This window comes from Somniosus microcephalus, chromosome 1, assembly GCF_052327205.1.
Source record: "Somniosus microcephalus isolate GS21.2 chromosome 1, FLI_Smic_1.0, whole genome shotgun sequence".
In the NCBI taxonomy this organism is placed as follows: Eukaryota; Metazoa; Chordata; class Chondrichthyes; order Squaliformes; family Somniosidae; genus Somniosus; species Somniosus microcephalus.
The window spans coordinates 63,314,213-63,331,065 of NC_140987.1; the positions used below are offsets into that span (position 1 = coordinate 63,314,213).

General features: G+C 49.0%; 1 pseudogene; it reads left to right on the top strand.

Annotated features, from left to right (window-relative positions):
• The window catches only part of LOC147124134 (uncharacterized), a 132,371-nt pseudogene that overhangs the window by 96,250 nt on the left and 19,268 nt on the right, over window positions 1–16,853 (top strand).

Here is a 16,853-nt window from a genome sequence, read left to right on the forward strand (position 1 = left end):
GCTCCAACTGCTCTGGACAGGTTTGAGGGTCCCAAGTACTCTAATGCTAAATTCCAAAAACTCTGCTCCACAGTAGCTCACCAACTCTCTCCACCAACGATCGCAATGAACAGGCCAAGTGGCTGAAGCTTCTATACTAGAGCTGTCCCCTTTAAATAGCGCCCCCCGACTCCGAGAAGGGCCTGCTAACGCTCCTTCGAACTGTCACTAATAGCGCTAGGCGTAAAGGCTCCGGGCGCCACCCAATATCCGCTCAGGCGCCCCTAAAAGGCGTTGCACACTGAAATGACGTCATGATCTGCTTGCGCTCGCGGGCGCGCGCAAACACTTAGCGCAGGCGTTAAATGTATAGTCAACATGGGAGTTGTCGCTATCTTCATTGCGCCCGCCCCAACATTGGGTAACGCCCCAATTCTCGGTCTCTTTAGGCGCTAACCGCTGGCGCAAACAACTGAATTTCTAGGCCATAAAGTTTAAAATAAAATTGGGAAACAAATGCTGCCTTATTTGTTCTTGTAGGGATCTGATCAGTTTCTATAGTCATATGGTTAGAATGGACCAATCAGCTATGTTACAGGATATGGGGGGAAAAATTCGGTATCGCCCTGTTTGGGTCGCGATTATCGGCCATGCGCAAAGTTTAGCGCCTGGTGCTAATTATCACCTCCAACTGCAAACTTGGCTTTTATCGCCCCTGGAGTTAATTGGAGCGCTAAATCCGGTGCTACACACCTCTCTTAAGACGCAAAGGCCGAGGAGCGAGGCGCTACCTCAGAGCGCTGGCGAAGCTCATGTGATGTCAGACAGCAATGGAACACAGACACACTGGCACCGGCCAGTTCTTAAAGGGGAGGGTCGATCTTGCTCTCCATCCACATCCTACTCATTGCAGCCTTGAATCTCGGCCTAGAGAGACCTGTACATTAAATCTGCTGGAAAGAACAATGGAGAGGCCCAGGGAAAGAGCTCAGAGTGCAGCCCCCACGTTCTCTTCTAAATCGATGCAAGGAAGGACAAATCAAAATGAACCTGCAAAGTGCTGCTCAGTACCCAAAACTCCTTCACACAGCGGATGGTTTCCTGGACCAATATGTTGAGGAACCAACCAGAGATCAGGCCATCTTAGACTGGGTATTATGTAATGAGAAAGGATTAATTAGCAATCTTGTTGTACGAGGCCCCTTGGGTCTGAGCGATCATAATATGGTCAAATTCTTCATTAAGATGGAGACTGAAGTAGTTGACTCAGAAACTAGGGTCCTCAATTTAAATAAAGGAAACTACGATGGTCTGAGGAGCAAGTTGGGTAGGATTGATTGGGGAATGGCACTCAAAGGGTTGACGGTGGATAGGCAATGGCAAACATTCAAAGACCGAATGGATGAGCTACAGGATTTGTTCATCCCAGTTTGGCATAACAATAAAACAAAAAAGTGACTCAGCCGTGGCTAACAAGGGAAATTAGGGATAGCATAAGATCCAAGGAGACGACATATAAATTGGCCAGAAAAAGCAATAATCCTGAGGATTGGGAGCAGTTTAGGATTCAACAAAGGAGGACAAAGGGATTAATTAAGAAAGGGAAAATAGAATATGAGAGCAAACTATCAGGGAACATAAAAACTGACTGTAAAAGCTTTGATAGATATGTGAAGAGAAAAAGATTGGTGAAGTCAAGCGTAGGTCCCTTGCAGTCAGAATCAGGGGAATTTATAATGGGAAACAAAGAAATGGCAGAACAACTAAATTCATACTTTGGTTCTGTCTTCACAAAGGCGGACACAAATAACCTCCCAGAGATGCCGGGGAACATAGGGCCTGATGAAAGGGTGGAACTGAAAGAAATCAGTATTTGTAGGGAAATGGTGTTAGGAAAATTGATGGGACTGAAGGCCAATAAATCCCCAGGGCCTGATAATCTACATCCCAGGGTACTTAAGGAAGTGGCCCTAGAAATAGTAGATGCATTGCTGGTCATCTTCCAGAACTCGATAGACTCTGGAACAGTACCCATGGATTGGAGGGTAGCTAATGTTACCCCACTATTCAAAAAAGGTGGTAGAGAAAAAGCAGGGAATTATAGACCGGTAAGCCTGACATCGGTAGTGGGGAAAATGCTAGAATCTATTATAAAAGATGTAATAGCAGAGCACTTGGTAAGCAGTGACAGGATCGGACAAAGTCAACATGGATTTACAAAAGGGAAATCATGCTTGACTAATCTATTGGAATTTTTTGAGGATGTAACTGGTAAAATAGATAAGGGAGAACCAGTGGATGTGGTGTATTTGGGCTTTCAGAAGGCTTTCGATAAGGTCCCACATAAGAGATTAGTGTGCAAAATTAAGGCACATGGGATTGGGGGCAAGGTATTGACTTGGATAGAGAACTGGTTGGCGGACAGAAGGCAGAGAGTTGGAATAAACGGGTCGTTTTCCGAGTGGCAGGCAGTGACTAGTGGAGTACCGCAAGGATCGGTCCTAGGACCCCAGCTGTTGACAATATATATTAATGATCTGGACGAGGGAATTGGATGTAATATCTCCAAATTTGCAGACAACACAAAGCTGGGTGGGAGGGTAAGCTGTGAGGAGGATGTCGAGAAACTCCAGTACGATTTGGACAGATTGGGTGATTGGGCAGAAACATGGCAAATGCACTATAATGTGGATAAATGTGAGGTTATCCACTTTGGTGGCAAAAACAGGAAGGCAGATTATTATTTGAATGGCAATAGATTGGGAGAAGGGGAAGTGCAAAGAGACCTGGGTGTTCTTGTGCACCAGTCGCTGAAGGTAAGCATGCAGGTGCAGCAGGCGGTTAAGAAGGCAAATGGTATGTTGGCCTTCGTAGCAAGAGGGTTCGAGTACAGGAACAAGGATGTCTTGCTACAGTTGTACAGGGCCCTGGTGAGACCGCACCTTGAGTATTCTGTGAAGTTTTGGTCGCCTTACCTGAGGAAGGACGTTCTTGCCATGGAAGGAGTGCAGCGAAGATTCACCAGGCTGATACCTGGGATGGCAGGAATGACGTATGAGGAGCGATTGTGTCGATTGGGCTTATACTCACTGGAGTTTAGAAGATTGAGAGGGGATCTCATCGAAACCTATAAAATTCTGTCAGGCCTGGACAGACTAGATGCAGGAAGGATGTTTATGATGGCCGGGGAGTCCAGAACCAGGGGTCATAGTCTAAGGATAAGGGGTAAGCCATTTAGGACTGAAATGAGGAGGAATTTCTTCACCCAGAGAGTGGTGAACCTGTGGAATTCTCTGCCACAGAGGGCAGTGGAGGCCAGTTCATTAAATATATTCAAAAAGGAGTTGGATATATTTCTTAAGGCTAAAGGGATCAAGGGATATGGGGAGAAGGCAGGGACAGGGTACTGAATTTGGATGATCAGCCATGATCTCATTGAATGGCGGAGCAGGCTCGAAGGGCCGAATGGCCTACTCCTGCTCCTATCTTCTATGTTTCTATGAATCTCTCCAGAAGTCTCTCTCTCTCTCTCTCTCAGAATGCGTGGTGTAAAAATGTCAACAACAAAAAAAGGCAGGAAGCGGTTGCCTTTAAATAGCGCTCCCCCACTCCCTTTCTGACTGCAAAACGCTCCCCTCAACCTGTCGTTGCTAGCGGCAGGTGGTAAGGCAGGGGGCGCCACTCAATATCCAGTCCGGGGCGCTACCGGGACGTTGCACACTCGACTGACGTCACGATCTGCCAGCGCAGGAGATCGTGGCGGTAGTGTTTAGCACCACCGCAAAATGTCTAGTTAATTTCGTGAGCAGCGCAAACATCGCCGCGCCCGGGCGCTAGTTGCTTTGCGCCCCATTAGCGCCCTCTTAAGGCGCTAACGGGAGGCGCAAACCAACTGAATTTTCCCCCCATGGTATTATTGACCTACAACATCAGATTTGCACAAAAAATGAAACTGTAATTAAGATTTCTTTTAAAACAATTTTAACAAATCTTCTTGAAAGATTCTTTTACAAAACTGACATTCAGTTTTGGAAAGTTGCATTTCTTTCTAAAAAAAACCTACATCTATAACAAGTTGCAATGGTATTCGTTAATTTCAGCAATTTGCTTATATTTTGCCCAAAGTTCGTACAATGGAATGGAAGCCTTACTAGGACACCTACTGGTAGAGGGAGGAATGGTCTCGAACTTTTTTCTGTCTTTTGTTTGGGTGTATCAATAATTATAGACAAAAAATATATACATCCGCCATCATTTTAAAACATTGGGGGAAAAATTCGGTTGCTTTGCACCTCCTGTTAGCGCCCTAAGAGCGCGCTAATGGGGCGCAAAGCAACTCGCGCCCAGGCGTGGCGATGTTTGTGCCGCTCGCGAAATTGACCAGACATTTTGCGGCAGCACTAAACACTACTGCCACGATCTCCTGCACTGCAGATCATGATGTCAATCGAGTGCGCAACACCCCGGTAGCGCCCCGGACCGGATATTGAGTTGCGCCCCCTGCCTTACCGCCTGCCGCTAGCAACGACAGGTTGAGGGGAGCGTTTTGTAGTCGGGAAGGGACTGGGGGAGCGCTATTTAAAGGCGACCGCTTCCTGCCTTTTTTTGTCTGCAACATTTTTGTACCACGCATTCTGAAAGAGAAAGAGACTTCTGGAGAGATTCAACGCTGTGTGAAGGAGCTTTGGGTACTGAGCAGCACTTTGCAGGTTCATTTTGATTTGACCTTCCTTGCACTCTGAGCTCTTTCTCTGGGCCTCTCCATTGTTATTTCCAGCAGATTTGATGTACAAGCCTCTCCAGGCCGAGATTCAAGGCTGCAATGAGCAGGGTGTGGATGGAGAGCAAGATCGACCCTCCCCTTTAAGAACTGGCCGGCACCAGTGTGTCTGTGTTCCATTGCTGACTGACATCACATGAGCTTCGCCAACGCTTTGAGGTAGCGCCTCGCTCCTCGACGTTAGCACCTTAAGAGAGGTGTGTAGCGCCTGATTTAGCGCTCCAATCACCTCCAGGGGCGATAGAAGCCAAGTTTGCAGTCGGAGACCATAACTAGTGCCAGGCGCTAAACTTTGCGCCCGGCTGATAATTGCACCCCAAACGGGGCGATACTGAATTTCTCCCCCATTCTCTGTTATGAAAAGGTGAATTTAAAACACAAACTCACTACAGAGTGACTGCCTAAAGACATGCATATGCAGACTGAGTACCTGTGAAGATTTTCCCTCATAAATTGCAACATTTGTGCATATGCTTGGTGAGGACACCAAAAAACAATTATACAGCATTTTGGAAGAAAGCTAGGGCTGGATTTTCCTCTGCTACACTGGGCAGTATAGTGGCAGAAAATGGAGGAAAATGGGTCACGAAGGATTGATTTCCACCCCCGCAAGCACCGCTGGGATCTTCCTCCATCCCATCCCCAGCAGGGAACTGACAAATTTCCTTGTCTCTTACCTGAACTATCACCGATCTGAGCTACCAGCAAAAGAGGGGTGGCAATAGATGATGGGGGACCGGTGGTAAGGCTGCTAACAGCATTGTTGGAGCAAAAGGGCCTAGTAGTGGACAGGTCTCCCTCTCTTATGGCCCCATATTTGGTCCTGAGCTCGCTCGAAGCCTTTTCTTCAATTTTTTCATTTCCCACAGAAACCTGGAGGCAAACTTGAGGTTCTGACCCTCTGATAGGCCGGGAAGTAATCTCGTCTGCTCCTGGGTATGAAGTTAAAGGGCTAAAATTTCCCAGGGCCGTGGAGGCGGGAATGGAGGTGTGTGGGGTGTTAAAATCATGAAATCGGGGGGGCACGTACCCATCCCGCCCCCAACCCGCCTCCATGCCCGTTTCCCGGGAGGCGGGTACCCGACCTGTGCTGGGAGCCGCCTCCCCGAGGCGGGAAGGGGATTAGTGCCAATTAACTGCCTGTTAGCAGGTAGTTAACAGGCAGTTTTTAGCCTAATCCCTATTTTTATCCCTGCAATGTGGGCTGCCCGACGGCTCCAAACCACGCCAAGTTAGCGAGGCGGACCGTCGAGCTGAAGGAATTGGAGGGTTCGAGATGTCCGGTGTACAGGTGAGTGATGGGTGCATGAGTGCAGAGGTAAGTGTGTTTGGTGTGTGTAAAGTGTTTAAATAAGTTTTACTTACCTTTACTTACTAATGCAGGCTTCGTTCCTTCAGGTCTCGGGAGTCTCTCATCTCACCGGCACAGAAAGTAGAATGGCCGCGAGCTGTCAAAAGTTGCAGCCTCTGCTTTCTGTTCTGGAGAGATTTCTAAATCAACCTGAGAGGAAGGAATTAACTTAGAGTACAGATTGTCAAAAGCTCTTGACAGATGAAATGTCTGTCTGTGACGTCACCTGTTGCCGGGTGGCCCTTAATTGACCTGCTGGGCAGGCTCAACAAGGTCAATCAAAGGAAAATCGAGTGAGTTGGCCACAACTCGATGGAGGCGGGACTACAGCCCCAAAAGTGGGAGTCCCGCCTCCTACTCGCCTCCATTGATAAAATCCAGCCCAAAGTCTTCTCTCAGTCTCAGCTCCCTTCAGAAGAGTCCAAGCTGACAGAAAACAGATCAATTAAATTATCATTCCACGCAGCATCTGACAGCATCTCATCATCCATCCGTGGACACCAACTGGCTGGTCTGTTTTTGTGATCACTTATGCACATACACATGGAAAACAATCCCTTTGAAAAGTTATAAAAGTCAAATTGTAATAAAACGACCTAAAAAGCAGCATCTAGATCATGATGTTGCCTGCCTTTTTCAGGGATTCAATCTTAACCGTTATTCCTAAGAGTTATAAATGACTCAAAGGCTGGGAATTTCCTTGAAGCTGCTCCTGCTCCGCCACCATAACTCTGCTGGAAGTGCTGCATAAACCCTAGTTCTGTGTGTAAATGGGGTTTCCGCCGCACTTATGGTTAAATCATGGTGGCGGAGTGGGAGAGGCTCCAAGGAAATTCCCAGCCAAAATAACCCCAAACACACTGATATGCCTATCAATTAGTCCAATAAAAGGCGACGAGTTAAGAACGTAACTGAAGGTTTTTATTGGCTAAATAACAGAGCCCACCCTCGTGGGTGATCCGATCCAACAGGGAGGAATACTAGCCAGTCAGCTACCTTTATACCTGGGCAGGTAATGGGCGGAGTCGGAGGTGGTCAGCCCAGGTATAACAGTGCGACAAGAGGCGACCTCGTGTAGTGATGTGACAGTGAGAACAGTGAGAACAATATACAGTGATAACTATAACAGTGGTTTACCACATTCACCCCTTGTTTAGATTAGAGTCCGGCGGGGTGAAGTGTATTACCAGCTCTGGTATGTCAGTCTGTCCGGAGGCTTCGTTAGCCTCTCCGATCGTCGCAGCGGCGGTGTTACATTATCCGGTGTTAAAGCTGGTGTCTGCGTAGTCGGCAAAGGCTCGTGGGGTTCCGGCATGCCGTCTACCTCGGCTGGACTCGGGGGGTTGGGAGGGGGGGGTGAGGGTGCGAGGTCTCGTAAGGAGACAGTGTCCTCCCGTCCGTCTGGGTAAGCCACATAGGCGTACTGGGGGTTGGCGTGCAGGAGGTTCACCTTCTCGACCAGGGGGTCCGTTTTATGGGCCCTCACGTGCTTTCGCAGCAAGACGGGTCCCGGAGAGGTCAGCCAGGTTGGTAGGGTGGTTCCCGTAGTCGACTTCCTGGGGAAGACAAACATTCGAGCATGGGGGGTGGTGTTAATGGCAGTGCAAAGTAGTGACCGGATGGAGTGCAGCGCAATCGGGAGGACCTCTTGCCAGTGGGAGGTTGGGAGGCCCTTAGACTTTAAGGCTAAGAGGGTGGCCTTCCATACCGTCGCGTTCTCTCTTTCCACCTGGCCGTTCCCTCGGGGGTTGTAGCTGGTGGTCCTGCTTGCTGCAATACCCCTCTCCAATAGGAACTGACGGAGTTCCTCGCTCATGAAGGAGGCGCCCCGGTCACTATGTATATAGTTCGGGAACCCGAACAAGGCGAAGAGTTTGTTCAGGCATTTAATGACCGTGTTACTGGTCATGTCTGGGCAGGGGAAGGCAAAGGGGAAACGGGAGTACTCATCAACGATGTTGTGGAAGTACACATTACGGTCGGATGACGGTAGGGGCCCCTTGAAGTCGATGCTCAGACGCTCGAAGGGGCGGGTGGCCTTGATCAGGCTTGCTCTGTCCGGCTTATAGAAGTGCGGTTTGCACTCAGCACAGATCTGGCAGTTCCTGGTCATGGTCCTGACCTCCTCGATGGAGTATGGCAGGTTGCGGGCCTTAATGAAATGGTAGAGTCTGGTGACTCCGGGGTGGCAGAGGTCATTGTGGAGGGTCTGAAGTCTATCACTTTGCGCGCTGGCGCATGTAATGCGTGAAAGAGCATCAGGGGGGTCGTTCAGTTTACCGGGCCGGTACAAGATCTCATAATCATAGGTGGAAAGCTCGATTCTCCACCTCAAGATTTTGTCGTTCTTGATCTTGCCCCTCAGCTTGTTATTAAACATGAAGGCAACCGAGCGTTGGTCGGTGAGGAGGGTAAATCGTTTGCCTGCCAAGTAGTGCCTCCAGCGCCGTACTGCCTCCACAATTGCCTAGGCTTCCTTCTCGACCGACGAGTGTCGGGTCTCGGGGCCCTGTAGGGTCCTTGAGAAGAAGGCTACCGGCCTACCCTCCTGGTTAAGGGTAGCGGCTAGGGCGAAGTCGGATGCATCGCTCTCCACTTGGAAGGGGATTGACTCATCCACTGCGTGCATTGTGGCCTTGGCTATGTCTCCCTTAATGAGGGAGAAGGCCGCGCACGCCTCTTCCGTGAGGGGGAAGGATGTGGTTTTCAGGAGGGGTCTGGCTTTGTCCGCATAATTGGGTACCCATTGGGCATAGTAGGCGAAAAGCCCCAGGGTTCTCCTAAGTGCTTTTGGACAGTGGGGGAGGGGTAGCTCCATGAGGGGGCGCATTCTTTCGGGGTCGGGGCCGATGACTCCGTTCTCTACTACACAGCCAAGGATGGCAAGGCGCGCTGTGTTAAACACGCATTTCTCCTTATTGTAGGTGAGGTTCAGCCGTTGGGCCGTACGGAGGAATTTCTCCAGATTCACGTCATGGTCCTGCCGGTTGCGGCCGCAGATGGTGACGTTATCGAGATAGGGGAAAGTGGCCTGTAGTCCGTTCTGGTCAACCATCCGGTCCATCTCCCGTTGGAAAACCGAGACCCCGTTGGTGACACCAAAGGGGACCCTAAGGAATTGGTAGAGGCGGCCATTCGCCTCGAAGGCGGTGTACTGGCTGTCCTCCGGGCTGATGGGGAGTTGGTGGTAGGCCGACTTGAGGTCGATGGTCGAGAATACGCGGTATTGTGCAATCTCATTGACCATGTCCGATATGCGGGGGAGGGGGTATGCGTCCAGCTGGGTGTATCTGTTTATGGTCTGGCTGTAGTCGATAACCAGGCGATTTTTGTCGCCGGTCTTGACTACCACCACCTGGGCACGCCAGGGGCTGCTGCTCCCCTCAATAATGCCCTCTTTCAGGAGTCGCTGCACCTCAGAGCTAATGAAGGCTCTGTCCCCAGCGCTGTACCGCCTGCTCTTAGTAGCGACAGGTTTGCAGTCGGGGGTGAGGTTAGCGAACAGGGAAGGTGGCGGTACCTTGAGGGTGGATAGGCTGCAGGTGTTACGCGGTGGGCGGTTTAACTTTCGCTGGTTGTCGACTGTGAGTGGGGGGAGGGGTCCACCGTATGCTAGGGTTACACTTTGGAGGTGGGATTGGAAGTCCAGCCCTAGTATGACGGCAGCGCACAGCTGGGGGAGTACGAGGAGTTTAAAATTTTTATACTCTGTCCCTTTAACCGACAATGTCACGACACAGTAGCCGCTGATGTCTGTGGCGTGCGACCTCGATGCCATCGAGATGCGGCTGCGCGTTGGCAGGACGGGGAGGGAGTAGTGGCTCACCGTGTCTGGGTGGATGAAGCTCTCCGTGCTTCCGCTGTCGAACAGGCAGGTCGTGGCGTGGCCGTTGACTTTGATGTCCATCATTGAGCTGGCCAGGTGGTGCGGGCGGGCTTGATCCAGGGTCACGGAAGCTAGGGTGTAGATGAGCGCGTCGTTGTCATGACAAGATGGCGGCGAAGATGGCGGCCCCCGTAGTTCACATGAGGCTCTGTTTAAATCGTTTGCCCCGCACAAAGATGGCCGCCCCTGCTGTTCCCATGAGGCTCTGCAGGCTTCAGCTGCCCCGCACAAAGATGGCCACCCCTGGTTTTCCCATGAGGCTCTGCAGGCTTCGGCTGCCCCGCACAAAGATGGCCGCCCCTGGTTTTCCCATGAGGCTCTGCAGGCTTCGGCTGCCCCGCACAAAGATGGCCGCCCCCAGGGTTCGCATGAGGCACTGCTGGCTTCTGAGGATTTGCTTCTGCAGGCCTTGGAGAAGTGGCCTTTCTTGAGGCAGGTTTTGCAGGTCGAGTTTTTGGCTGGGCAGCGCGACCTCGGATGCTTCTCCTGGCCGCAAAAGAAGCAGCCAGCGGCCCGATCGGGGTTGCCTGATGTCGGGGCCGGTACCGGGGCTAGCGGGCCCGGTCGGATCCGTGATGCAGACGCTGAGGTAGGTCCCGGGGGCAGCGCTGTGAAGGGTGGTGGGGTGGGGGTCGGGCCCGAGTCCCAGGGTCGCGAATAGTACCTGGCAAACGCTTCCTGGTCTTGCTGGGTGGCCTCTAGGGTGAGGGCGAGGGCTTCGGCCTTGTCCAGGTCTATGTCCTTAGCTTCAAGCAGTCTTTGCCGTGTGTAGTCGGAACGTAGGCCTCTCACCAAGGCGTCGCGGACATTGTCTTCCATGTTCGCAGTAGCCGTCACCGCTTTAAAGTCACAGTTCCTGCCGAGTTGTCTCAGCGCTCGTGAAAATTCAGCTATCGATTCTCCTGGCTGTTGCTGGCGAGATCTTAAGAGATGCCTAGTGTACATGTAGTTTACCGGGCTCCGGTACTGCTGTTTCAGTAGGTTGATGGCGTCGTCGTACGTAGTCATGTCCTGGATGAGTGTATATACTCTCGGGCTCGCTTGGGCTTTCAGGACTCTTAGTTTGGATCTCTGAGGGACGACGGCTTCCTCCAGGTACGATTCGAAGCAGTCCAGCCAGTGTTTGAAGTCGTTGGCTGAGTTTGGTGCCTGTGGGTTTAGATCCAGGTATGGTGGTTTCAAGGCTTGCAGCCAAGCCGGCTGGTGTGGCCCGTTGTCTGGAGGCTGCTGTTGCTGTGCTGCTGGGTGAGCTCCTTGCTGTTGCTGTTCATTATCAGACATCTTTAAAATTTAGTCAATAAAATTGATATGCCTATCAATTAGTCCAATAAAAGGCGACGAGTTAAGAACGTAACTGAAGGTTTTTATTGGCTAAATAACAGAGCCCACCCTCGTGGGTGATCCGATCCAACAGGGAGGAATACTAGCCAGTCAGCTACCTTTATACCTGGGCAGGTAATGGGCGGAGTCGGAGGTGGTCAGCCCAGGTATAACAGTGCGACAAGAGGCGACCTCGTGTAGTGATGTGACAGTGAGAACAGTGAGAACAATATACAGTGATAACTATAACAGTGGTTTACCACACACACATTATTGTTCTAAATGACTAGGTGCTGTTGCTCTTCTGCCCTCCAATGGACACTTTGTGCATTCAGAAATAAAATAACATTTATCAGCAAAGGGGCCCAATTCAATCAACCACGTTTCAACCTGTTAACACCAAGCCAATCAAACTCACATAAAATGAAATTTTCCAGGTTCCTCTGAATGCCGACAGAGAATTGGCTTTACAGATTTTAATGCAGAGTACAGTATATAGCAACAGGAGAATAATAACAAGATGAAAGTAGCACATTATACTTTGAAAAAGTAACAAAACTGCAAAATTTATAAAAGTCATGTTTGGATACTATTTTATTAATAATTAAGCAGTCATCTGTGGCATTGTTCACAGTGAATCAGAGGTTACACAGTTGTAAAGGGAACGCTGGAAGAGGTTCACTTGACATTCCCATGAATACAGAACCCCTATATGGTTAGATAGATCATATTTCCTGTTAAAGTTATCCCAGTAAAAGTTCAAAAATGAATGCTTTTTATTGTTTTGATGCTTTTATCGAGGGGTGGATTAATGCACGAATTTCAGAAAAGAGTTTTCAGAAAGTCCTTAGACGGGAGAAAGAAATAAAAAATTTTCAGGCAGATGGTTTAAGAAGGTGTTTGAGAGAGAACATTGGAGAATGCTCTATAAGCAGAGAAAGTGCTAAGAGTGAAAGTTCGAAGGTTAAGGCCATTTAGATGATGTGTCGGAGACGCCGCTACATTGCCCAAACCAATATGGTGCTGGATGTGATTCAGACACTGTGCGGGCACGGAAGGTTGGCCCCCTAAATTGGACCTCTTTACGCTTGTTTTCTGGATGGAAAATGGGGAAAAGGTCTAATTTCACCCCCTTAAGTGTTTAACCTTCCAGAAGTAAACTTATAAAATATCTCTCTTTCTCCAGTCTCTCCTACATTCCTCCTGCTATTATTAAACGTATTTCTTTCATGAAGCCTGACATCTGCTCCCTTGACCCACTTCCATCCAAGATCCTGACAGTCATCTTCCTCTCTCAGTCCCGTTATCACCGACATTATTAACTTGTCCCTATTCTCTAGCTCAAAGCCACTGTCATCAACTCTCTCCCTCAGAAAACCTACTCTCAACCCTTTCATCCTCTCCAACTATTGTCCCATTTCCAACTTTTCCTTTCTTTCTAGAATGTATTTTTAAGTTGAATTGATTTTGACCTTAAGGCTATTGCAAGAGTTGTGCTGACACTGTCTTTAAAGTGTGAAGTTGGTGGCACAGTTAATACACTGCACCACCAAACTTCAAACAGCATGAGCCGAAAAGTTCCACTGGGGACAATAATTCTTTTGGAGATTAGAGCAATTTACTTATAGAGGTTTGAAATAATAGGGTGAGTGATACCCAGATATACCTCTCTTATTGGGGGGGGGGGGGGGCGGTTGTTCTTGCTCACCATTGAGTACTACAATAATAAAGGCATATCTTGAAGTAAATCCACTCTGTAATTTAAATATCCAAAGTGGCTGGGGGTGCAGAACAAAGGACGCACCGAATAATATAAAATCAGCTGGTAACAACAACACTAACAGCAGATTGTTGGGCCTTGTGGGTTGCATGTGGGGTCATAGGCCATAATTTGGACACCCTGGTGTAAAATGTATTTTTAAAATGTTGAATAATATGACAAAAAGATCAATGATGTTCTGGGGCCAAGGAAAAAGGTTCATTTTGAATGTTGAAATAAAGTGACACTGAATATTGGTATGATGGACCTTTTTACTGTTTTTTGATGTCTATGAATACATACACTTTTCCAGATTCGAGTGATTTTAAATGATGGTACATTTTTGTGTGCAACAATACATAGCAAAAAGTATACCAAAGATTGGATTTTACACTTAGCGGGTAGTAGAAGCATGTTAGTCGTGATTCTGCTAAATTCAAGGAATTTTGCTGTTGCAATTTGAATTTGTTTTTCTAAACAGGACTGCAATAAATTAAATTCTAGTCATGAGCCAGTTAGTTAATGATCTTAACCAAATAGTAATTAGTGTCACGACCTTTTAAGTAAAAGTTGTGGTGCAAAATTGCTGTGAAAAATACTACTGCAAATGCAAAGCTTCAGGGAGCCAGAGATGGAGCTGCTGACTGATGAGTTGTGAAGTGTTGTCGAGCAAATTTTAGCTGCATGAAATATGACCCGCGGTTCGAGACTGTCAATCTGCCTGGGCTGAAGTAGCTATTAACACTGTTTCAAAAGTTTAAAATGTTGAAAATTGCCTGCAGAAACAGCTAAATAATGTTAAATGGTCTACATTGAGCGGACTGGATGAAAACACGATTGGATAAGGCCCGAAAATGGTCATGGACATCGTGCAGCACGATGTGCCCGTGCCCGTTTAAAGTGGTGCAGACAGCAGGCAAAATTCGTGCTGCCTGTTCATTATATTGCAGTGCTGATCTCAGCGCTAATCGCGCTGCTGATTGGCTTAGCGCTGAACAGGGGGGTCAATATCAGTTGCAGTCTACGGGCCAATAAAATTTGGCCTAGGCTCTCTGCACTACTTAAAGGGGGAGGTGCTTTATTGCAGAAGCACCTCATTGTCATTGTGTACAGAGCCGTGGCCCAATAGCCAAGGGCAAGGGCAAGGAGATTTTCGGATGCGGCACTGGAAGCCTTGGTCCTGGGGGTTACAAAGATGCCGTCAGGTCCTCTACCCGCAGGGGGCAGGAGGCTTTCAAGGCTGAACGCCAGAAGGCTGTGGGAGGAGATCGCTCAAGCCATCAGTGTGACGAGTGTTGTCCCCAGGACCTGGATCCAGTGCCGCAACAAGTTTAATGACCTCACACGATTGGTCAAGGTGAGTGAATGCATCATCAAATGCCATTTCCCACCATCTACACCATTAGCCTCACACACTGCTCAATGCACCACACCCTCGTCACTCAACTACCAATAATCTCTAGCAATCGTGGCTCAAACCTCACAATCACAGTTTCACTTCACTCACATGCTTACCATTGCTGCAAGACTCACACCCACATCTTACACCTTGCACACACTGTCAGCTATTCTTGTATGGCAGGCACAACACCCAAACACATTGCACCACGCTCACTGACACACTTCCCTTTCTCTTGCAGGCAAAGGTGGCACACAACCGCCGGGAGCAGCAGCAGATGGGTGGAGGGGAAGCCAGACTTCAGAACCTGTCAGAGCTGGAGGAAGCAGTGCTGGACATAATTGGAGGGGCCGTCACTGAGGCAGTGGTGAGCGGTGAGGTTGAAAGCATTGCTGATGACAGTTTGCTCATACCTAATCCTTCTTCTCACACCCAACTTCCCCCTCATCCCACAATCTCTTCTCACTTACAAGTTGCTGATGGAGTACACATGGATATCTTGCTTTCCCTGCCTCCCCTCACCACAACCCGACCCTTGTGCATTTCTCCTTTCAGATACCCAAGATCTCCAACCTGGTCAGCCAGTCGCCGAAGTGATGGAGGATGACAGTGATAGAGGAGAAGAAGACACACCAGCACTGCATCTGATTCTCAGTCACCAGCTCCAAAAATGGCACTGCGCATTCGTTAGAGGGTAGTATAGAGCCAGGATCTGCACGTGGTGAGGCACTGGGCACGAGTGGGTTGCAGCCAGGCCAGGTGGAAAGGGTAGCTCGAGTGCCATCTCCCTGGAGGACGAGTTTGCGCACGAGTTCTGCAGTACAGGACTCAGACGATGATCTCGATGGGGCGTCCTTCAGAAGAAGGGTGATGGGCATGCACACAGAAATGCTAGGTGCAATGGCAAGCCTACCAGAGAGCCTCTTGTCAATGTCAAGGAGCGTGGAGGAGTCCGGCTCCAACATTGCACGGGGCTTTGCACGGAGCTTGGAGCCCGTGATTTCCAGGATGGAAATGATGGGCAACTTCATGAGAGACCTTGCGGACCCAGCCATCATGCTGCGTGTGATGGGTGATGTCGCAACTTCCATTGCAGCACAGGCGGAAGCGACCCAACGTCTCAGTGCTGCAGTGGAAGCTCATGCTGCTGCCATCGTGGCTGGGTTCACAAGTGTGGAAAGGGACTTGAAGGGTTTCACAGCACTCCAGCAATCTGTCCCCCAACAGATGGCTAGGAATGCTGAGGTGCTGCCCTGGGAGAGTGGCAGTGGCTCTGTGGAGCAAGAACCTGCTGTCCTCTCTCAGGATGACAGCATTCCTACTCCCACCGCTGGCACTCCACCAGTGCACGTCATCCAGCCAGCCCAGACTGCTGCTGCCCATGTCAAGGTGGTGCAGTCTACAGCTGGATATCCTGGCAAAGCCACATGCGTGCTCCTCCTGCTTCTCTCTGTTCAGATACAATTCTCTGCAGCCGCGACCAGGAGTTCCAAAGGCTGTGATGCCTGGGTTAAGGATATCTCCTTGTGGCTGGAGAAGAATTTGGAGTGGGAGGGGGAGGAACCAACAACATAGGTAGAACTAGGAATGAGGTACAGCTGAGAGAGTTTGAGGAGCTAGGGTCCAAATTAAAGCTCAGAATCTCAAAGGTAATAATCTCTGGATTGTTACCTGAGCCATATGCAAATTGGCATAGGGACAAGCAGATCAGAGAGTTTAAAGCATGGCTCAAGTGGTGTGGGAGGAAGGGGTTTCGAATCAACGCTGGGGAAAGAGGGAGCTGTTCTGTTGGGACGGGTTCCAGTTAAACCTGGCTGGGACCAGTGTCCCGGCGATTCAAAAAACTTGGGTTGTAGATTAAGCTTTAAACTAAAAGGTGGGGGGGAGAGGTCAGGTGAGAGGAAAGTTAGAAATCTAATGAGAAAAGTCAGGGCAATGCAGCAATGTAGCAATTTGGGTAAAGTGATCCCTTGTGGCTAACTAATGACGTTAAGGGTAGCATTAGATGAAAAGAAAAGGCTTATAATGTTGTGCAGAATAGTAGTAATCCTAAGGACTGGGAGAGCTTTAGAAGCCAGCAAACGATGACCAAAAAATGATAAAAAGGGAGAAAATAGAATGAGAGTAAACTAGCAAGAAATATAAAAACAGATTGTAAGAGCTTCTAAAAGTAAGTAAAAAGGAAGAGAGTAGCAAAAGTAAGTGTTGGTCCCTTAGAGGTTGAGACAGGTGAAATTATAATGGGGAATAAGGAAATGGCAGAGATTTTAAACAAATATTTTAAGGGCTAGAAATTCGGTATCGCCCCGGTTGGGGTGCTAAATTTTAAAAAGTTGGAGAATTAGCGCCAGGCGCTAATCCTTCTGACCTCCCGCTAAA